This window comes from Lynx rufus, unplaced genomic scaffold (genome assembly GCF_022079265.1).
Source record: "Lynx rufus isolate CCGP_SWC_20201006 ecotype Redwood Valley unplaced genomic scaffold, mLynRuf1.p SCAF_6, whole genome shotgun sequence".
Classification (NCBI taxonomy): Eukaryota; Metazoa; Chordata; class Mammalia; order Carnivora; family Felidae; genus Lynx; species Lynx rufus.
Window position 1 is genome coordinate 108,058,622 of NW_025814878.1, and position 8,418 is coordinate 108,067,039.

Consider the following 8,418-nt stretch of genomic DNA (forward strand, 5'->3'; position numbering starts at 1 on the left):
TGGTACTTAGTCAAATACCATTGGTCCCCACCCCTCACTCCAGGCACAAAACAGATTGTACTTCCTGGCCACTTGTACTTGTACTTGTAAAACACGGTGGAGCCACAGGTCTAATTTTGGCCCATGAGCTGCAAGTAGAAGCTGAGTATCATGATGGTTAATTTTATGTGTCAAGTTGGTTAGACCATGGTATCAGATATTTGGTCAAACTTGATTTCACTGTGAAGGTATTTTTTAGATGACATAAACATTTAAATTAGTAGACTTGGAGTAAAGCAGATTACCCACCATCATGTGGGTGGGATGCATCTAATCATTTGAAAGCCTTAAAGAAAAGACTGGCATCCCCAAGGAAGAGGAAATTCTGCCTCCAGACTGACTTTGAACTTTAGCTGCAACATCTACTCTTCCTTGGGTCTCCAGCCTGCAGGGCTGCCCTGCAGATTTTGGACTTGCCAGTCCCACAGCCAAATGAGCTAATTCCTTAAAACAAATCTATATAGACAGACAGATAAAGTAGATAGAATAGATAGACAGGTAGATAGGTAAGTAGATAGAACAGATAAGTAGACAGATAAGTAGACAGATGGATAGACAGATGGTAAGTAGAAAGATAGATGATAAGTAGATAGGTGGATAGATAGGTAAATAGGTTATATTGGATGGATGGATGGATGGATGGATGGATGGATGGATGGATGGGTGGATGGATAGATAGATAGATAGATAGATAGACAGACAAAGTAGATAGGTAAGTAGATAGATGGATAGATAGATAAATAAGTAGGTAGGTGGATAGGTAGGTAGGTAGGTAGGTAGGTAGATAGATAAGTGGGTAGGTAGGTAGACAGGCAGGCAGATAGATAAGTAGAAAGATAGAGGATGGATAAGTAGGTAGGTAGATAACTAGACAGATGATAGATAGATAGATAGATAGATAGATCGATAATACACACATACATACATATATCCTGTTGGTTCTGTCTCGGGAGAACCCTAATAGAAGTGTAATTAGTGGTCTAGAACATTGAATTGGCAGGACACAACCCCCTTTCTGGTTGGCACTGTGATCATCAACATTTAATGAGGTGCCTGTTCTGCCAGCCTGGGTTCCTGAGTGACTATAATGAGTAGAGGTCTGCATTAACCCACAACAAACAGTAGCATGAGTAAGAAATAAACCTCTCTTGTTTTAAGTGGCTGAAACTTGGGAACTATGTGTTACCACAGCATAATTTAACTTATACTGACTGAAGCACTGGCTGTTTGTCTTAGATCTGAGGTTCTGGTGTGTGAGGGAAGAAATCCGAAAAAGTAATGGAACCATAAAAGGATTTTGATCCCGGCTGGCCACTGAGTCCCAGAACACATGGCTCCTCCCCTGCTTCCTTTAGTCTATCTTGGGATCCTGGGACGTCTTACCACACAATCCAAACACAGTTGTATAAACGCATCAAAGGTACAATCTCACTGGTGAAAGAAACTTCCCTAGAAAATGTTCAGAGTTCCGCTGAGGAATCTGACCCTGGGCCTGGAATGGGAAATTCTCCAAGGAACAAAAGTTTCCACTACGGCAACAAGAATGTTAAACACGATTTAAAAAAAAAAAAAAAAATCTTTTCTCAGTAAGAAAAATGAGACCATGAGTATTTATAAGCCAAAACCCAAAGGCCATCCCCTGGTTCCTGTGAGGTTTCCTGCTGTACGGGGAGAGTCAAGTGCATTAGAGAAGGTATTAGAAGGGAGCGGGATGTCCTTGGCTCAATGCAGGTGGGTTGAGTGTGGAACCTTTGAGGAAATGCCATTACAGAGTGCTGGTGATTCTCCTTAGGAATCAAGGGTGACCTAGAGGCTCCTGGGACCCTGCATCTTTCTTCTCAATGAATAAACCCAGTTTCCTAACCTTAAATACACTAAAGAGATAAATTCTAGGACACAATAAGATATAACAAACTTAAACTAGTATAGGAAGAATTTAACTTATTCCAGTGGCTCTCCACTGGGACAGTTTACAGGGACATTTGGCAACGTCCGGAGAGCTTTTTGGTTGTCACGACCAGGCAATACTACTGGCATCAAATGGGTGGAGACCAGGTGTGCTACTCAATATCCTATAATGCCCAGGACAGCCCCCCTCCCCCAACAAAGAATTATTCAGGCTAATACGAAGGTTGACAAACCCTGGCCCAGACTAAGTCCCTAGTTATTAGGGTGTGAAGGTTTAGAACAGAGAGAGAAAGAAATGCTCCAGAGTGAAATACTCCAATGTGGGGAAAAGATGATATACATATACATATTCATATCCATATCTACATTCATATACATATATAAACCAAAATTGACTGTACCACAGAAGCAATCTGAAAGGTAGCACAGTGCACATTGGTAGGGAAGTAACTCCACGCTATCTCTCCCCTCCTCTGCTACTCTCCTGGAGTAGCAGCTCCATTATTTAGAAGTTGTCCTGAGATCTGCAAAGTGAGATAAGGAGCAAAGATTAGGGGTGAGGCTGGAGAATAAAGACAGCTGAACTAGTCAGCATCACAGACAGGGTGAGTTGCTGTGAGCACCAAGAGGGAACAGAGAAGGAAGGTCAAACAGCAGGACTTCTGGTCAAGCAATCAACCTCTTTCAGAACAAGGGCTGTCCAATCTTAAATTTCAGATTGTTTGTGTTGTGATGTGAATGCCGTTGGTCTAGTTAACATCTGCTTCAGGCCTACTATGTGCCAGGCAGTGTTGGGAGTACATGACATGCAGTCTCACCAGATGCCCACAGCTGCCCTATGGGGGACACTGCTGTTACCCCACATTAGGGGTAAGAAGTCTGAGGCGCAGGGACTTTAAGCCACTCACTCAGAGATGCACCACGAAACAGCAGTAGAGACGGAACTCAGAAGCAAGTGGTCTGGCTCCAGATTCCGTGCTCTTCACTTCTGGGGTGCTCTGCTTGTGACCCGCAGTAGCTAATAATCGTAACTAATTAGATGGGAATAGGGACTCCGAACTGGAGGTGGCAGGAAATGTATGAGCCACGACCTCTCACTTTGGAATCTCTAGACCAGCAGTTCTCAGACTTGAGTGTGGCCAGGATCATCTGGCAATCTTGATAAAACACCAACAGCTGTGCTACACCTCCCAGAGTTTGATTTAGCGGGTCTGGGGCCGGGCCCAAGGATTTGCATGCCTAACAAGTTCCAGGTGATGCTGATTCTGCTGGCCCAAGGACCCCTCCTTGAGAACCTCTGTTCCCTTGGAAGGATATGGGGCTTCCTCCACTTGCGGAGGCTGGATTTGGCTAATTGAGGCTGCATCTCAAAGACAACGCGGCATCTGGTCACAATATAGCTGTGACTTGGAGAAGGCTAATACTGAAGAGAATGGCGGGAAGGGAAGAGTGAGTGTCAAGTAGATTTCAACCTGTAAGACTTCCTGGAGGAAGAGCCAAGAGGAGAGAAGAAGGAACAGTAGGATTATTGATTTGATAAGCACTCCAGATAGCAGGGCTCAAGCATCTGAAGTCCCTCCCTAGGGGAAACTCGATCAATTTCAATTACCTGTGTTCCCCATAACTGCTGGGAGGGTGCCCCCTTTGTTGTTTGGTGAGTCCATCCATTAAGTCTGAGCAGCAAATTGTAACCAGCAGACACCCTCTTTCATGGAATGGGAAGCCGTGCAGAACAGGGGTTAGAAGAAAGATGAACAAGTTCAAATTCTAGCTGTAAGGCTGTGTGGTATGGACACTCCTTAAGGTTCTTAACCACTCTAAGCCTTAGTTTCCAAATCTGTAAAACAGAGCAAAACTAATAACCTAAAATTCAGAGTCGCAAACACCGATTGTATGTAACATGCTTGTTAGTGTTTGCTCTACACCAAACCTCAATTAGAGCTCTATCAGTGGCCAGGGAATCCAGCCACAGTCAAAGGTAGACTTGCTCTGGGCTGCTCATTGCTCCTGCAGGAGCTGGGAGGTTGAACTTCGGAGCCCCCTCCCCGTCCGTTGTTTAAAAGATCTCCCATCCCAGTGAGCATCATCTGGTGTTTCAGGGCCCTTCCCCATCTTCTGAGCTTGCTATCAAACTGTGTCTAAAGTCTCGCTCAACACTTCTTTCATTTACAAAGTTGGTAACACTAAGGAAAGGGGACAAAATAAAAATACCAAACTGCCTAACGTCCGCACACACAATATGGACTCAACTTTGCTTTGAAGCTGTATGCAGAGAGGAAATACTGACACATGAATTACCAAAATGCTAACTCAACTAGAAGGCAAGTTCCCCAAGTGTGGTTTGTGACAAGGTGGGAAACTGGGGGATAAGGGTGGAGGGGCAGACATTTCCAGGAGGTTTTCAGCCTTCTAGTGATGGATTTAGAGGCTAATTTTATTTTTGTTTTCCTGCTTTACGTATTTTCTACATTTTCTGTAATGAACCTGCATTGCTTTTATAATCAAGGAGGGAAAGTTGCTTTGTTTTTTACCTTCATATCCTTCCAAAATTTTTCTTAATTATAACTCACTCCATAGCTATTCTGTCCCCTCTGCTCACATGCTGCCTCTTGGCTCTCATCTTCTATTTCTAGCCTGTCAGTTTGCACTTGAGAAGGTTCTTGTTCAATATTCTTGACCAGATTTCCTACGCAGTGGCCCAAGAACCTCTGGTCAATGGAGCTTTCCCAAAGTGGAAGGAGATGTTTCCTCCCGTGGAAGAGTAGTGGGCTTACTGCCTGCCACTCCCTGTCCTGGGATCCACTCCCAGCCCCAACAAGCTCACTAGAAGGTTCTTCATGAAGCAAGTGGTTTATCCCATGAGGAACAACACAGGAAGAAACCTGCAGGTGAGGAGAACTGGATATACACGTGCACGCACACACACTTGTGTGCACACACACATTCACATACTCACACACCCCCATCTGCCTCTGCGTTCCTTCTGTATCTGGAGGAAAATGTCATCTGGTTAGTGCCCTCAGATGAACCAGGAAGGCAAGTCCCTCAGTTGTGGCTTGTGGGGGGCGGAGGTAGGGAGCTGGGAGGGGGGTGTCACAGCCAATCAGCTTCCATCTGGCTCTGAAACCCAAACTTACTTCCCCGGACTGGACTAGGATCCCATTTCTCAATGTGAGGAGCCTTGCTCTCTCTTGGTGACACACACTTTCCCCAAGAATGCTGGACTTCTCAATGAGGAATTCTTGTATATTTGGGATTCTTGGAATCCGGACAAAGACTAATGAATTGCTGGCTCTACCCTAGGTTTGGAAACCCTCTAGAACTCACAGGCATGGGGGGAAGGAGTGAGGCAGGGAAAGAGGGTGTGGGTGTGTTTGCAGCTGAGAGGAGGACGCGGGACTGAGATATAGGACCACAGTATCCACACTGCAGCCACTCCCGAAGCTACCCACGGACACCCAAATCAGAAGTCACCTTCTATTCTGTGACTAGAAGGCTGACACAGACAAGCTGGCCGTGCGGGACACAGCACAGTATTTCTATAACACAATGAGCTATACCACAATGGAAGTCAGGTAGTTGGTTGCTCAGTTCATCACAGAGGGAGGTGGTTGCAACCTATCGGGACGCAGTACAGACAGCCTGGGTCTTAGGTTCAGGCACACCTTATTTGGAATCTCCTCTGTGCTTTTGACTAGCTTTGTGACTTCAGGCAAGGCGCCTAAACTCTCAGAACCTTGGTTTTTCTCTTCCGTAAAATGTGGTAACAGCCACTTTGCAGGTCTACCGTGAGACAGGGTTGTGCTGAAGTGTGCAAGTGCTGAACCCAGTGCCTGGCCCATACAGTGGGCCTTCAGTAAATGGTAGGTATCATTTTATGAGTTTAAAGAGTAGACGTTCATAAAGCTCTTTGTGTAGTGGGCTGGCTGCCCTGGGGATGGCCAGGCAGTGAGAAGGCATAGCTCCCTGGAATAATGGCAGCTAAACTTAAGTTCCTTCCTTCACACGCTCCTCAGGAGTCTTCATGTGTTGTGGCAGGTTTGGGCCATGCCACCCTACTCCACACCCTAGCTGTGTGAATGTGTGTGTTCTAGATCACCAGAATGAAATGGTAGAGGGTCCACAGGAAGCCTGGGACCCTTGTCTCCTCAACTTGAAGCGGTCAGGAAGCACCCTGGCCCCTCAGTAAAGACTGGGCAAACCACCCCAACCTTGCTGTCTAGAGAACTCCATGAGTTCTTAAGGCGTCCTGAAGAACACAGTGGCCCGGGTTCCTGCCCCCCTACCCTCACCTCCCCACACACCCCCTGCTAAGAGCTCCAGTAACCTGGGCAAACAGACCAGGCCCCCAGGGTGTTCTCGGTCTAACTGAGAAGGCAAAACACAGACATAAAAGACTTAAGAATACAGAAAAACAAGGGGGAAAGAAAATAATTTTCTTTCAAAGGAACTCATATATGCAGAGGGATCATGAGGTGATCTAAGGAATCCACATTCCACAGGGTTAATCTGGGGAGACTTTCTAGAGAGAGTGGTGATGGGTAGGGCTGCCATTTAGTGTCCCCACGAGTTCTCCCCAAAAGAACCCCCCTCGGACCCTGTGGCCTGACTGACTGGAGAACAGGCATTTTTGCCTGAAACAGTAAATTTACATAACCTCACCATCAGAACGATGCTCAGTGCGGCTCTGGTTACAACAACAAGGGTTTAAGAACTGGAGAGTCTGCAATGGCAAAGGCAGAGGGGGAAAACAAAACAAAATCCACATGAGGTTTTAATTTTCTTTAGCCACGTGAGAATGGCCCGTAGATCCAGCTATAAATACCCGGCTGCCATTGCCACAAGATGGAAAATCACACACACACACACACACACACACACACACACACACACACACAGACAAGTCCCTTCCAACAGTTCATGGGCTCAAGAACACAAATCAATGTTTCTAAGACGATCTGTCTTGGGAAGATGTAGTATTAGACTCCCCCTTGCTAAGTGTCTTGCACTGAGGTCTCCCCAGATATAGCTGACAGGGCTTGGAAGGAAGTTATCCAACAGCCAACACCAGAGTAGAACACGGAGCTGTCCCCCCAACCCCAAGACCAAGTCAAAGCCACAAACAGGACTGAGGGAAAGGGTGTTAGGTATAATTGCTTAGAAGGAAGTAAAGAGCACCCTGCTTGACCCAGGACACCTTGCGTAGGGTTTCCTAAAAGCAGGGCCTGAGACAGACTTGTAATGTATGTCATATATTGAAGCTGTGGTCTTAGGAGAAACCAGGAATGGAAAGAGGAAAAGAGAAGAGGGCAGAGGAATGACCTGGCACGAATGTGGTTTTTGGAGAGATCTAGCTTCATCTCTGTCCTATGGGGAGCTCTGCAGGGGAACCCCACTGCCACATTGCTCCCCCACCTGGGGGCGAGGGCATGGGGTTTTTGTACCTTTCTCCCTGGTAGTCATTGGCCACAGAATGCGGGGGAAGGGCAGGGCAAGCAGGGTGTAACTCCTCGTGTAGGAACCACTGCACAAAGGGGTTCAGTAAGTCAAGGGCAACCCACATAGGTGCAAGCCATTAGCTGAGCTCCCACAGCAGCTGGGGGACCTGTGAAGGACACCAACAGCATCTTCTATATAGGGTCTGTGAGCCCAAGGGCCTTGCTGCTTAGAAGTCATATTTTCTATTGATTGCAAAGGTTGATTTGGTTGGCTGGTTTTATTTTCTTTTGCTTGGGATGCTTTTAAGAATCATCCTGCGGAAGAGAGAGCAAAGGTGTGACCAATGCAGCACACAATGTGAACTTCCCACCTAATACCTCTTCTCGCCTTCTCCCATACTAGTAGGTCCCTGCTTTTTTTTGAGGCAGCAGCATTCCCAATTAAAAATTGTTCAGCTCCCCCCAGACTCCATTGCAGCTTGAGGTCACTACTTCACAGAGTTTTGGCCAGTTTCTGGAGGGAGCTTTCAGAAAAGCTTGTTAAAGAGAGCTTGGCATTCGCTCGCATGCACTTTTTGTACCTTGTCTTTCTCTTTCTTCCTGCCTGGAATGCAGATGTGAAGCTAGAAGCAAGGCAGCCATCTCGTAACCACGAGGCAACGAGCACAAGTCAAAAGTCTCATTCGAAAGAAGGCTGATGTAGAGAGACAGAGGGAGCCTGGGTCTGTGATGACACTGTGGTATCACTCTGCCAACTCTGGACTATGCTGGACTCGTATAAGAAAAATAAGAACCCTACTTGATGGAGCCACTTAAGTCAGCTTTCTATCCCATGTAGTCGAACACAAATTCTAACTGATACATGCTTCAAAACACCAGTTCTATGGGGTATCCCAGGGAAAAAGCCTTCTCCAGATAAATAAATTGAGAGACTACTAGTTTAAACAATGGGAAACCTGTCTTCTGGCTGCACTGCTTCTCTGAATGCATGGCCCTGTGTGGGCGAGGGCAGGGACAATGCAGGAACACTGCT